The sequence below is a fragment of the Colius striatus genome, chromosome 2, assembly GCF_028858725.1.
Source record: "Colius striatus isolate bColStr4 chromosome 2, bColStr4.1.hap1, whole genome shotgun sequence".
Classification (NCBI taxonomy): Eukaryota; Metazoa; Chordata; class Aves; order Coliiformes; family Coliidae; genus Colius; species Colius striatus.
Window position 1 is genome coordinate 122,176,138 of NC_084760.1, and position 14,594 is coordinate 122,190,731.

At 49.0% G+C, this 14,594-nt stretch overlaps 1 protein-coding gene across 3 annotated transcripts in view; it reads left to right on the forward strand.

Moving 5' to 3' along the window:
- SLC24A3 (solute carrier family 24 member 3) overlaps window positions 1-14,594 on the forward strand; it is a 343,101-nt gene that overhangs the window by 205,996 nt on the left and 122,511 nt on the right. The gene's annotated exons all lie outside the window — the stretch shown is intronic.

The following is a 14,594-nucleotide window of genomic DNA, read 5'->3' on the forward strand; positions in this document are numbered from 1 at the left end:
CGGCCGGAGCCCTCCCCGGGCCGGGGCGGTGCGCGCTGGGGGGTGGCGGCGGCCCCGGCAGAGGAGAGAAACTTGTCGGGCGCGGGCTGCCGCGGGGCCGGGGCCATCGCCTGCCCGCGGCCGGGCAGCGCCGGCGGAGCGGGTCCGTGTCCGCCGCTGCGGGAGGGGTCCCACGGCCGGTCCCACGGGGTCCCCGCGGCGGTGCCCGGCGCGACACGGGCCGCGCTCGCAGCCGCCCGCCCGTCCCTGCCCGCGGCAGCGGGCTGCCGGTGTCCGCGGGGCTGGGGCGGCCGCGCTCCCGCTCGGGAGGTGGTGGCGGCTGTTGGGGCAGTTTGATGGGCTCCCGTGTACCATTTGGAGACGAGATGCTTTTTGGAAGAGTGATGCCCGATTTCGGGTGCCGAGGGGCTGTCGCCTGCTTTGCTTTGCAGCCAGCTGTACGAGGAGGGTGATAGGGACAATTTATATCTTGCATGGCAAATATGTGAGTGTAAGCAGAATTTACGCAAGGCTTATTTTCCTTTAAGTGAAGCAGAGTGTACCCCTCCGTGACTTGAATTTGCTTTTTAAATAAACAGACGTGTCTTAAGGGTTTTGTGGTGTCCAGCATGGTGTAAGGAATGCTCTGATGTTTAGGAAAGAGCACAAACACCAGCTAAGACTTGAGCACGGGCTTTCTTATGGGTTTTAATAGTGCTTGCATCGTTTTTTCAGATTTGGGACTTTAATGCCCTTATATGAATAAAATTTTCTTTATCCTATGCAGGTATTCTCAAAGTCATTTTTGTTTTTTATGAATGTGGTGGTTGCTTCTGAGAAGTAAGGCCAGGAAGGACAGAGATGAGGGGTATATCCATGTGCTTAAGCACATTTAAGTCTGCCCACACAACGTATGCAGATGTGTGACACTGGTACCCGTCCTCCTCGTACATGAATTCCAAAGATGATGAGAAGGTGCGTCCTCTGGTGTACTCTGCCTCTCATGCCATTGGGGCCAGAGCTGTGCCTTCTTCCTACTTTCTGCTGGTGGGAAAGCAAGCCATCTCCAGCCTGATCTCTGGTAGAGCACCCTGGCTGCCTGCTGCCTGCCTTCGCTGCGTGAGAAATCATAGATTGTGTGGCAAGGGCAAACTTCAGGCCTATTTTAAATGGGGCACAGAGTGCACTCTTTTCTCTGAACAGTAGCATGGATGCCCATCCCATGTTTTGCTCTCCATGAACACGTTTTTCCCACAGATGCAGAAGGGAGCTCCATCTGCAGAGCGAAGGTGGCGGCTGTGAAGGTCTGTGCTTAAGGTGAATCGCTCTGCTCTTCGCTTGAGTTGCCCAAAGCGTTCCCCATCCAGCACTGCTACCTCCCCTCAGAGCTCTTGCTGTGTGGCCTCAGTTTAGGAGAGTACCTCACGTTGCGGTGCGAGTTAGTTTAATGAGAGATGAGCGATATTGTTTGGGTCACTGGATGCAGCACCCTGTGCGTCTGCTGCCGCAGAGCTGGGAGTGACGGTCAGAAGAATCGTCTCACAGGCAGAAGTTTTCCCCAGTGTCCACTTCATTCTCCTAGTCACAGGACCTATGTGACCGGGATCTCCTGGGGACTTTGCTTACAGCCAACAGCCTGATGCTCTCCGGAGCTTGTGTTTATGTCACGATTAGACAGAAGGTGGGAAGATGCGTTTCATTTTAGGGATTTAAATCTTTCTCCCGTGTGCCGATTTGTGGTTTAAGGTGAAATGCAAACTTTGTGAGTAGACATCAGTGCTTTTCTATCAAACAGCATCTCCCTTCCCGCAGCCCTGGCGAGACAGCACCTTACCCTGCAGGCACAGGGTGGTTTTCACCAGCAAGGGGCTGTGGTAGTCAGAGCACACGCCATGTGTGCAGCTTATGCACAACTCACAGCGTCCTTGATGCCAGACAGGCTGAGAGTGGCAGGAAGCTGGGCACAGGCTTCACTGGGGCACAGTGGGAACACTGGAGTGTCTGCTGCTCCTGCAGAGCCTTTGCACTGAGGTGCACTCCAGCCCAGCAACCCTAGGCTTGAGTCACCTTTTTAGATGACGTGTTCTTGCTTTTAATGCTGCTGTTTCTCTTTGTCAGTCCCCTTCCCCATAGCCACTGTCTGCCACGGCCTGGATCCAGAGGAGCACGGCTTTTCGAGTCACGGGTGACCTCTGTTTACAGAGGGGTGCAAGGTGCTAAAGCCTCATGCAGAAAGTGTATGTGCTTGCTTCTACCTGCAAGAAATAGGCTAGAGCTCTTCCTGAGGAGACGGGTAACCACAGCGTTTTCATTGATAAACCATCTCTAGAAGATAGAGCTGAAGATCTGTGTTCTAGTAGCTCCCACAGCTCCTCTGGGTAATTTTATCTCGCCATGTCTCCCTTGGCTGGGTATCTACAATGAAGCCTCCTTTTCAAGTTGCTTTGAGACCTCCTGGTGCTGAGTGGTGTGTTAGGACAAAATGTGATAGCCTGATACTGTCTATATGAAGATCATTGCAAAGATCTTTATATTGGACAAGGCTCAGGCTTTCAAAAACAGGTGCAGTGCAAACGAAGAAGAAATCCAAGTCACAAAGTTCTTCCGGGCAGTGAATGTGCAGCTGGGGTGCTGCTTTCTCTCTTCCAGGCAGTGCACCCCCATGGTTATGCTCTGACAGCAAGGAAGTCACAGTGGTAAATAAGAGGTGTAACTGAGGTCAAACACAGCCCCACAGGCCCCAAATACAGCTGCTAGACACTGGGCTGCCATATGCTTTTTGGTGTGCTGAAGGGGACTGGAGAAGAACAAACATCTCATTAACTTGAACAGTGTGAGTGATGCTTCCAAAACTCTACCTGACTGTGCCATCCTTGCAGAAAGAGCCAAACAAAGCATGAAGTTTTCTTTCTTCTCCCCGCCCCCCCCCCCCCAACACTCTGACTCAGATTCTCCCTTGTAAAGGACGGGAGGAGTGGAGAAGAGAGACTCCCTCATTATATGAGACCATCTTCCAAACTGTGATGATGCAGGTTTTTCAAGGGAGGCTTCTGAGTCAGGCCTTTTAGCAGTCTGCTGCCATGGACAGCAAAAACAGCAGGGGCATCAGTCAGTGGGATTTGTCTTTCATTCTTTCTGTGTGCCTGTGTTTTTGGCAGGAGGGTAAGGGAAAAGCTGGGTCTGATCCTGCAGTCCTTACTCATGGGGATGGGCACATCCAAACAAATGGAGCTGCTTGTGTGATTCAAGTGTGGAAGATTTGGGTCGCTTTTAAGTCTTGTTTTAACTTGACAGGAGTTAAGTGCTCAGAATGGTGTGGCAGAGCCTGCCAGGTGCAGTTTGACTAACTCTTTGGAGACTTACTCCAAATCCAAACCTCTGGCTGTTTCTGGAGGACTGGTAGTTGCCTGGTCCTTCCAGTGGTCTGCAGGGGGTTGAGAATATCCATGTCATGATAACACACTCAGAGAAAGTTTCTGGGCGGTGCTGGGTGTCATGGTGGGAGATGGGGAGCACAGGTCCTTGTTTTTCTGCTTTCCACCCCTGCGCTAGTTGGAGGCGCTCACAAGGCTGGAACAAACGGCGTAGGCTGTTTCCTTCTGACCGCTTTGTCACGGGCCCTGCCTCAAAGGGCTTTTCCTTGCAGATCTCCTTACTGCCAAAACAGTGTTGAAGAACCTTGGTGTGACAGATCCTGGTCCTCTAGCTGGGAATTAAGCGAAAACTCCCTGAATTCATTTGAATGTTTTGGTTTGTGCAAACGAAGAAACCCAAACCAAACTTTGGAGGTCATGCAATGAAAGCATAAAAGCAGTTGTTTTCCTCACCTCTTCAGTGAAGCGTAATCCTAGCTTCAGTGAGAGTAATCCTAGCCCAAATGTAATGCTGTAATCGTTGGACCCCTGGATATGGGAATTTACCCTCATAAACTAGGGAGAGGCATCAGGCCAGAGTGTGGTATGTGACCTCTTTGGCAGGGAGCTTGTTTGGCCTTGCAGGAAATGACTTGTTCATTTATTTAGGACTTGTTCAAGGTCCTGCACCAACAGCCGACAGAGTGGAGTCTTCTGTTGAGCGGCTTACGGCACAGAAAGCAGCAGGGATGTGCTTGGAAGGAGCGCGGGGAACGTGCTTCGGGGTGTGCTTCACTTTCAGCATCTGCTGACAGGATTGACAGAGCAGGGCTGGTTCACCCGCCTGTGAATTTGTGCCCACTGCAGGGTCAGCCTGAAGACCTGCCTTAAAAGCGTCCACATCTCTGAGCCCACCATTTGGACTCCACCTGATGAAAGCATTTTGGAAGCGCTGGGACGTGTGCCAGGTTGGCCAGCCTGCCCAGGTTGGGTGCCTGAGGTAAACGCCATCACGCCACCTGGGATCACAGGATCTTGGTCCTCTAGGTGTGGGCGCAGGATGCTCGGGAGCTCTGGCTTCAGCAGGGCATGGAGGCAGAAGGTTGCTGGCCCCCCTGGCTGTTCATGCACAGAGCGAGCGTGAGGCTGTGAGACGGTGAATAGCAGAAAACCTCAACAGCTCTTATTTCTTTAGTGCCTGCTAAGGGAAGGTCGGCTTGTGGCTCCACGTCTGCCTGTGCTGATCTACCTGTAAATGCTGAGTCCTGCCCTCCCTGCTGCTTGTGGCCGCTCCTGCCCTCATTGCTGCCTTTTGCATGGGGTCTGGCGTTTTGATTGCCCCTTAGCTGAGCCTTTTCAAGCAAGCTAACCCAGCAGGACACTAGCCCAGGATAAATAAAGGGAGTTTTCTGCCAAATCAGCACACTCAAGTGGCTTGGTGACGGGGCATAACAAGCCATGACTGAACAGAGAGCCCTCAGGTGGTGGCCGTGGTCAGGGTGGCAGAGCTTACGGTAAGGTGGGCAAGGTTTGTTGCTTTTGCTGAAGCCTTTTTTTGTAGTTCCCTCCTGCTTCTAATCTTAAATGGTTGTCAGCATTAACAAATGGCTGGCTGGTCACGCTGTCCATTTTTGGTCAAAGATTCTCAGAAGGCAAGGCTCAGTTGGACCTGTCATATTCATAATTCCAGGTACTTGTTCATGTCCGTAGCCTCCAGGGAGTGAGCCTGTGAAAAAACATCTGTCCTGGGCTGGGAGAGGGTCATTCAGGAGGTGAGCGGCCAGCCCTGCAACTGGAAAACCTGCACCTCTGGAGATGACCCGGTGTGGGGTTTTTAGAAAACGCTGGGGATTTTCAGCAGCTTTGCTCTGCTCTAGGCTTTACCTTTAATATCGCCATGGGTCAAGCCAAACCAACACCAAGAGCTGTTGGTAACCTCTTGTTTTTTTGTTCCACTGCTCTATGTCTTTCTTGGAAGAAGCAGTGGACATAGCCAGCTGTGGGCAGGATGTTTATAGTCCTGCCACTTTAATCATCATGTCCTGTAGACATGCTCTTAGAAGAGTAAGATTTCACAGTGAGTAACTGAATGTATGTGTCTGGGCTGCAGCACGGCTGTATAACTCGCAGCATCAAAGGGAGTCCCATGAAAATGAAAGCAGTAAACGTGTGTGATTTGCAGCTCATGAATGGATTCTTGGCTGGCTCGAAGGAGATGAAGGTCTTTTACCTCTGTCTCTCCATGGAGTCATTGCTGGACTGTCAGACTCCTCCAGCTCTGAACAGCCTGTCCTTGAGATATTTACTGCCAAGGGCATCCTGACTTGGGAGTTTGCAGTTTGCTGCTTGCAGCCCCTGAGGGGCAATTCCACCTCCCTTTATCTCATCTCCCAGTAGAGTTTGCATTATCTGTTCTTGCATCATCTTCCACGGAAGGTCAGGTCTCCTTAGTGGTCAGGAAAGTGCGTGTTCAGGCTAGACTTAGATCTCATTTTGTCAGCTTGGAAACTATATAGCAGTGGAACTGCCTTGATGTGGAGATGGCCATGAGATGAGCTTACTGTACCTCAACATTTTGGAGGGTGTTAAGGCCTCCGTCGCTTTGGCAGTGGAGCCAGCTACATCAAAGGAGCATCTGTACCTCGGTGAGACACTGAATACATGCAGTCAGTGTGCTCATACCATAGCACGACAGGATTTCAGCTGAACATTAGTATTTAAAACCAAAATGGGTACAATCCTCTAGATGCTAAACTTTTCTTTAGGAGAAAATACAGAAATGAGGGGGCTTCTCAGTGTATTTGGTTGTTGTAAGGAAGGAGAGGGAGCATCTAGCAACAAGGGCTGATGAACGGGAACTAACAGTAACTGGCGACAACCCCAGGCTGGATTAAAAGCTGAAGGTTGATATGGACTAAAGATGCTTAAGTTGCTTGTTGGTTGTTTTGTGGGGCTTTTTTTCAGTAGTGTCCCTGAGACTAGGAGCACTGCACAGAGGACTCCAGGGAGACATCCTGGGTCCTGTTCTGAAAAAAGAGAGGCATTGAAGAGGAGTCCAGATGTGGTGTCCAGGGAGAAGGCTGTGTGGGACAGTACTTGCTGGGATTTTCTTTATTTGCCTTTTATGGAACTTTGTTTGGCTATCAGGGATGGCTGAAGAGCTGGGATTGAATGTCGTCTGCCTATAAACCTTGCCTGTGGGAAGTGGATGGTCCCCAAGTCCTGCCTGGGATCTGGAAGCTGCCTGCAGGTCCAGAGGAGAGGGGAGTGGGAGTGTGTCTCCTGCCATGCCCCCTGCCCCACGCTGCCCTCTCCCGCAGCTCTGCAGGCTGCCTTTGGCGGGCAGTGTCATGACCGATGGGGAGATACCTCTCATCAAGGGAAAATACACAAAGGATTGTCAAAACTGGTTTGAAGGCACAGATACAATTTTGAAACATTCCTTCGCTGAGCTGTGAGCTGAGCAGCTCTGCTAAGTGGCTGAGATTCATATTTTGGTGTGATCTTTTGGGATACTTTGGCTACCAGCCATGTTTGTGTGTCGATAGGCAGTTAGGCCATGATCCAGGGGGCGAGGGCTCCGCTTGCAGTGTGTGAAGTGCTGCGGCTGACTTGAGGTGAGCTCCTGTGTGTGCAAGGTAAACCAGATCCTTCCTCGCTTGAGCCGCTCCCCAGTCCACAGCCTTTCCAGAGGAAATGAGGCAAGTAAGCATGTCCTCAAATTATAAAGCAGGGAAACTGTGATAGGAGAGGAGTTTGAGGGACTCTTCTGGCACAGGAATGACAGAGCCCCAGATGGAGTGCAGATGGCTTTATGCATCAGTCTGTATTGATGTGTGCTTACAGGTCAGCCCTGGGAAGTCTCTTGTGGCCCTGTGGTGGCTGAGGGTTAAAAAAATGCAGAGCCAGGACATTCTCCATAAGCACAGTCTCTCTCATCTGTTGCAGTGCTGGAAGAGGAGAAAGACGTGTTTAGATAGTGCTGGGCATGCTCTTCTAAAGAAACCTCTGGTCTGCCAAGGCTCATCCTTGGTGTTCACTCCTGCAGCTGGCATCACCTATCCAATGTGAACTGCAATCGAATTCTAATAGCTCAATTAGGAAAGAGTCTGCTAAAGTCCAGGGAAAAAATTCTTCTTGATATGCAAGCCAAAAACATGCTAACTGAACTGCAAACAACTGAAGGGTCTGCCATCAAAATAATTCTCATTCAGAGATAGACTCATCTGGGTTTTTTCCCTAAGATGGCCAGAACATCCCGTAACATAAAGCAGGAGGAGAAACGAGCCTTACATGGACATTCCTTTCTCCTCAGAGAAGATCTGCCCTCCAATTCTCAGTGCACCTCTTTGTCATAGTTGATTTGTATTTTGTTGCCAGCTCCCAGGGAGAACAGCACAAAAAGAAACTCTTAAATGAACATTGCATGTGCTGAGACAGTGCAACAGCTCTTTTTAGGGGAAACAAGAACATAAGCCATGTCAATTGACGTTACACACAGTAACATGTACTAAAAGCTTTGTAGCATTTGATTTCTGTTGTTAAAAAAGGGTAAGTATGTATGATGTGCAGCTCCCCAGGGTGGTGGCAAGTAGAAAAGAGTTGTTAAGTGCCTGCCTTTTGTGTTCAGTAAGTGCCATGCAGTACAGGAGCTGGTGAGGATTCTGGCTGTGATCCTACTTGATAAATGCATCTGCTCCTTTCTCTGCAGAAGGGTGCTGGGATGTGGCTGCAGGAATAGAGGATGCCGGACAACCCTGAAGACAAACTGCACATCAAGAGGAGAGGCCTCATTGATGGGGTGACATAAAGTCCTCTTAAGGATGTAGGCTGCTGAACAGCTGGGTAGACCGGTCCCTTGGTGAAACCAACATGTCATACCATGGTTAAGATCTTTTAACGAAGCACAGGTTTTGTGTTTCAAGTCTAGGTGAGCAGAGACCATCCTGCCACAGTATTGAGTATACTGGCTAGGACTGGGGTTCTTAACAAGCCCAGGCGTGGTGCGGACAGCCGCAGGTCCGGCTGGGCTGTGGGCGCAGGTCAGGAGCTGGCTTGGGGAGTAGTGGGGCAGGGGACAGGTCGGAGGGTCTCACTGGTGTCTGTTACCTGTGGAGGTAAATCAGCCATTGTGTGGGAAACTTTGCCGTGGTTCTACTACAGAAGAAAGTCTTTTACAGACAAGTCTTTCCATCCTTGCTAGGATGGATCTTGATGAAGGAACAGGTCCTTTTTTGTCTTGATTGAGATCCTGTCTAAAGTTTCTCAGTCTTAAGAGCTTCTTGTTACAAAAAGCACAGATCTAGTGACTCCCAAGCCCCTCCTGAAATCCAGCCTCCCTGCAGGGGGATATCAGGTGTTCGGATGCTCGGTGTGATGGAGAAGCACTCTGTCACACTGCTGGTGATGAAAGGAACTTGAGAGAGAAATTTGAGAGGATTTTGGAAAGGTAATGAAACTTAAAAGAAGAGTGAAAAAACTACCAGTGTGCTAAAGGTAAAATCTGTAGGGATTCTGTATCAGCTAATGCATAACAGGCTGTAAAACGAAACGACAGCATCGCTGCTTTTGTTTTTTAAAGCCTTGATCATAAGGCTATTTAAAAAAAAAAAAGTAACAAAGGCCTTTTGTTTTGTTTTAGTGAAAACCATGTCTTTCCCGAGGGAAGCGAGAGTCCTGTCAATCCCACTACCCATCTCTTACGTGCCCGTTCCCAAGGCATCTCTCGAGCAGGGCTGCGAGACGGCTGGCAGCCCTGTTTGCACAGGGAGGCTGAGGACCCAAGGACTGTAGCACTGGAGTCTCAAATTGTTTAAATTGACTTTGGTGGCATGGTGCCAGCTGACACCAGCTGAGAATCTGGACAGAACAACTTGTCCAAGGTCACCTCACGGGCTAAGAGCAGAGCAGTGAATTAAACCTGGGTCTGCAGAGTTCCACTTCAGGGTAAATAAAGAATGCATACGGCTTCTTGGAGGGTCCTGCCGTTCTGAAGGCCTTATAAAGAGAGGACAACCTCCACACACTTGAATCTGGTGTGATGTGGAGTACTACCCTTTTGTGCCAGGTTCTCTGGTTAAAAATAGAACTTCCCCTCTTCCTATAGTATTTATTTCCTTACAATACTTTGGGAAGTTTCAGTTTGGGCTTTTGCTAGAAAGATGCCTTTCTGCCTGAGTGAGGGACCGAGTTGTGCTGGGCTAGGCTCATTTCTCAGAGGAGAAAGGCTGAGGTGCTTCTGCACTGCTTGTGACTGGTACCTGTTTGGACTTGTGTCTGCCTTTGTGTCAGTCTTTTTAAGTAGGTGAAAAAGAGTAATGGTGAGCAGTTTGGACACAAAGTGGTTTTTACATCATCCCACCATGTTGGTATGGATGTGAGAGGGAGAATAGGAGGACTGCATTAAAGTGCACGGTCTGTCAGCCCAGATGCTTAAGGCTGGACAGCTTGGTTCCTGCTGGAGGGAGTCCTGCAACTGCTTTCCTCACGGGACTTCAAAAAAGACCCTAATGGTCCAAAGCAGAACTGAACAAGCAGGGCACCAGCCGTGTCCTCCCTGTGCTGCTGCTGTGGGGCTGTTACAGGGCACACATCCTCCCCAGAGCAGCCGGGAGCTGACACCTGTGTGCTGGGGTGAGCTTCGGGCTTTACAGACAAATTTGTCTGCAGGAATGGAGGACCCGTTCTCTGCTGGAGGAGGAAAGGACAAGGGACAACCTGAGATAGCTCAGTGGTGACACCTGTTGACTGGGAAGATGGCCGTGCCAGTGCTCTGAGGTTAGGAGGGCCATGGGAGGCAGGAAAGAACAAGTTGTTTTGGTGTGGTGCGCCTTGGCTTGCATCATCAGTGTGAAAGAGAATAGAGGAGGCAATGCCTGGTGGTGCAGTTTCATTAGAAGAACCTGTTGCAGGAGGAAAGCTGCAGCAGGACACGTCTTACCCTTTCTAGACAGACAAAGCTGGCAATGTTACTGTGGCTGATTAAAATGTGCCTGTCACCGGTTCCCTGCCATGGCTGGTGGGCTTTGTCTCTTGCTTTCCTGATCACCAGATTTCTTTCTAGATATGTTTACTTACTTCTAATAAATACAAGAAAGAGATATCCCAGGCCTTCTATATATATTTGTCTGTAATTAAGGTAGGATTAATTGCTTAAAGTTGTTTTTAAGGGCCTGTAATGAGATCAGCAGATAGGAGCGTGAGATAAAATGTATAATGAATACATCATGTTATAAATAATGGACACAGCCAGTGCACAGGCATCCCTGAAAGGTAATAGCTCTTTCAATATTTAATTAAGTGGATACCATAGAGAAAACACTGTGTCACTAAGGTAACTTTCAACCTGGCTTGGTGACACACAGGTCGCTTTGAATGACAGCAGAAACCTGCATACAGCTAGGACCCTTGGCAGGCACAGTTTGAGGTAATCATAGGGGGATGTTTGTTGTCTGGAGAACTGGTGAGGAGGGGTTGTTAGAAAGGAGATGCTGATGGTCCCTGGTTGATCTGTTGGAACTAGTGCTATGCTCATTTTCTTGAGACGGAGTTGCTGATCTGGCGGCATAGGGAGCCCCGTGCTTCTGCCTGCTTTGTAGAATAACAAGGATTTCCAAGGGGACACCTAATAGACATTCCCTCCTGCTCTTGGGAGCCCGTGTGCCTGTGGATAGCTTGTTGTGGCAGCTCCAGACCAGATGCACATGCTGGCTGGTGGCAGAGAACAGGGTTGAGTGAAGGACCATGAACCCTGTGAAACACCTAAACCCCTGTATGTGGGGTGCAAGCCTTCACAGCCTTCCTTGAGCTGCTCATTGTGGTTCTTTCTGTGTCTCTTGCTGTGTGATGTTAATTTTAGCCCCATGCGCTGAAAATGAAAGAGATGGATTATTGCAGGGGTTCCATTTCTGTAGGGGAGGAGACACAGCATCAGTTATAAGGCCAGTGGCTGCTCTTCAACCTGTTCTTATCTGTGAGTTGAGTCTTGTGAGTTTTCTGAACAGATACAGAAGAAGGGGCAGTACTGCCCATTTGCAAGGTCTAAATTCACACCTGTGTCCCTGGCTGCTCATTTCACCTTTCCCATCTGCTCCAGGCTCTCATTTCATTTTGTTTTATCTCCCGCTTACACTCGTGCCACTGCTTTTTTATCCGTGCCAGCGTGGCAGGTGGTTCCATAAGATGCCTTAGTGCAAGGTCTGGGTGATTTGTGAGGATTGCAGGGATCCAGCTTGCTCTCCTGCCTGTGTCTCTGGGTCTCTCTGTGAGGTGTCCTGATTTGTATTTCCCTCTCTGGTTGTCAGTGAGCTTTGCTGAATTTCACAGTACATGAAGAGTACTTTTTAGGAAGAAAATGCAGATTTGGTATCGTATGGTGGAGTTAAATATCAGAGCTGATGTGTTCTCTGGTCTTCATGTTGCCTAGCATGTTGCCAGCACTATGTAAGCAGTAAATAATAACAAATGAACAAATAACACGTTCAGATTTCTGTAGCGTTGTTGCAGGGAAGCACGAGGAGAAAAGGGCTGTAAGGCAAAGGGAAGGGAGAAATGGTCTTTTTAACTTGAAAAACATGTTTATATTGAAATCAGACACAAAAGTTCCCTTTTGCTTGTTTATTTTTTTGCAAGATCCTTTTTTTTCCTCTATCTTTTGTGGAGAAAAGCATGGAAAAACCTCCCATCTTTTGTGATGGCTCCCCTATCGTCAGAGCGTTGTGGTGTGTAGACACCAGACTGGCAGCCAGGGCTTATGGCAGTGGTTTTGGAGCTTTTTTTTTCCTCTTTTCCTGTAAGAGGTGGCTTATTTTTAGTGCTTGCAACACTCAGTTCGCTGTAGGGACACAGCAGGCCTGTTCCATCTGTGGGCTGCAGGCAGGTCACGCTCATGGAGGGCACAGGATCTGCTCCCGCTCATTGTGTGTTGGGTGGATCTGTTCCCTTTCTGGCCATTTGTTCCCTTTCAGCACCCCCAGAGCTGAGGCTGAGGGTAAATTCACAGAATCCCAGAATGATGGGGTCAGAACAGACTTCTAGAGCTCCTCCAGCCCAACCCCCTGCTAAAGCAGGTTCCCCTCGCTCAGGGGGCACAGGAGTGTGTCCAGGCGGGTTTGGAAACCTCCCAAGAAAAGGAGCCTCTCCACCCTCCCTGGGCATCCCGGGCCAGGGCTCCCTCACCTCAGCACCAAAGGAGTTTCTCCTTGTGTTCAAGTGGAACTTTTTGTGTTCCAGCTTTTATCCATTAACCCTTGTCTTGTTGCTTGAGAAAAAAGTTGCTGCCCCATCCTGTTGACAAACACCTATTGAACACTTGTGTTAATGAGATCCACCCTCAGCCTTCTCTTCTCCTGGCTGAACAGCCCCAGGTCCCACAGCCATTCCTCATGAGAAAGATGCTGCAGTCCCCTCAGCATCTTCAGTGCTGATCATGCAGGCAAAGCTGCAAGGGCCACACTTGTAATAGAATTTAGAATTTAAGAGAGCAGGAGTCCTGGTTTCTTTTTTTCTGATTTTTGAGGGAGGGAGCTGCTGTGTTTATTTTCCCAGCATGTCTTTATGATTTTTTTTTTCAAACTAAATTTAATTCTGCAGAATTAATTTTAGCCAAAAGTGTAAAAAGAGGGCAAACCAAACCAAAATAAAATACTTTATTCCAGGTTGACGTAAGCATTTAATCTGACCCGAAACCGTCTTTCCTCCTACCATGTCAGCTCAGAATTAGGAGAGAAATACGTAAATGTGGGGGAAGGAACAGTGAATATTCAGCTCCTAAGCAAAAATACTCCAGTCAAACCCCAAGAATTTGCCCCTGTCACAGGAGTGTGGAATATAACTAATTTTTTCCTGCCTTTTAAAAGGTAAATATCTTCTCTAGAAACTTAAGCTCTTGCTGCGACACATTTACCCAAGCCACCCAAGAGGCAAGAATCTATCTGATAACAGCGAGGATCTCACTGCTTTTTCAGCCTTATAAGGTCTTGATTTCCAGGTTCAAGCAGGCCACAGGATCTCAAAGCTATATAAAAAGTGTCATTATTACTGACAAAATAATTTTTAAGTTATTTTTAATTCACCATTGCTAATTTTTTCCTTGCTGTCTACCATGAGGAAAGAAAATCACAATGTGCAAGTTGGATGGGATGACCTTGGTGACATGTGGTGTAACCACCTCCAACACACTCTTACCACTGCAATTCCTGCTCTTTATCTCTTTGCTTGTGCTCTGAAGTCAGAGGGACCTTTTTGTTTGGTTTTGCTGATCTGTTGGAAGCCCTTCTTTTGGGCAGTGGCCTGAGGACATTTTGAACATTGCTTTTGCATTAGAAGGAGGTAAATTGAATTGAGGAGCTTGCTGGCACAAGAAGGGAGTTCAGGGAGAGTTCTGGTGAGGTGCAGAAGATGGAAGGAGCAGGATGAATGCATGTTGGGATTGCCCAGTGCCTCTTGCTGGGAGTGGGGCAGGGAGCAGGGCTGAGAGAGGACACTTGGGAAGGAGCGTGGATCAGGGAGAGGAGCTGCCCTGAGGATGTGTTACAGAGTGGGGATTTATTGCCCATCCTCCTTTTATGCCTCTGAAAATGTTCTTTTTTGGGGGTGTGGGGAAGTGGTGCTGGTATCTACGGCAGGGTAATGCAACAGTCACAGAAGCAGTGGAAGGCAAAAGCAGAGTTTACTGGCCAGCAATTAGGAGATTGTCCCATTTTTGGAACATCACAGGGCAGAAGAAACAGGCAATGCTCTGTCAGGAAAGATGTACCTTGCCAGGGCCCAGTGGAAATCACGCCTGGCAGTCAGCAGCTGCCAAGAGCCAGAGATAATATCAACAGTGTCCAGACCTTCCATTTGTAACGAGCGAAATGTTAATGAAATGAGAGTGCCAGCAGAAGAGTTAAGATACTCCTGAGAAACGAAAGCAGAGAATCAGGCTAAAAATACTGAGTGCCATTGTATATGTCAGTGAGAAACTGTCACCTTGTGTATCACATGTGGCTTAAGCGGGGGCACAGAGGCAAGACTATGGAAGTTAGTGAAGGCCTGAGAAGACTATTGTAAGAACAACACCACAGTTTGGTTTACAGACGTTCTGATTTGTGGGAGGCACAACAGGGCGATTAAAAAAGTGGCCCAGCATCCCCAGCAATGATACACGGAGTGGCATGAGCCCCGTGGGTGCCAGCCACAGGCAGAAGATGTTTCCAGGTGCTCCCCGTTCGTGGGTGCCTCTGCAAGAGTCAGTGCAGTGACACCAGCCCCGGGCTGAAG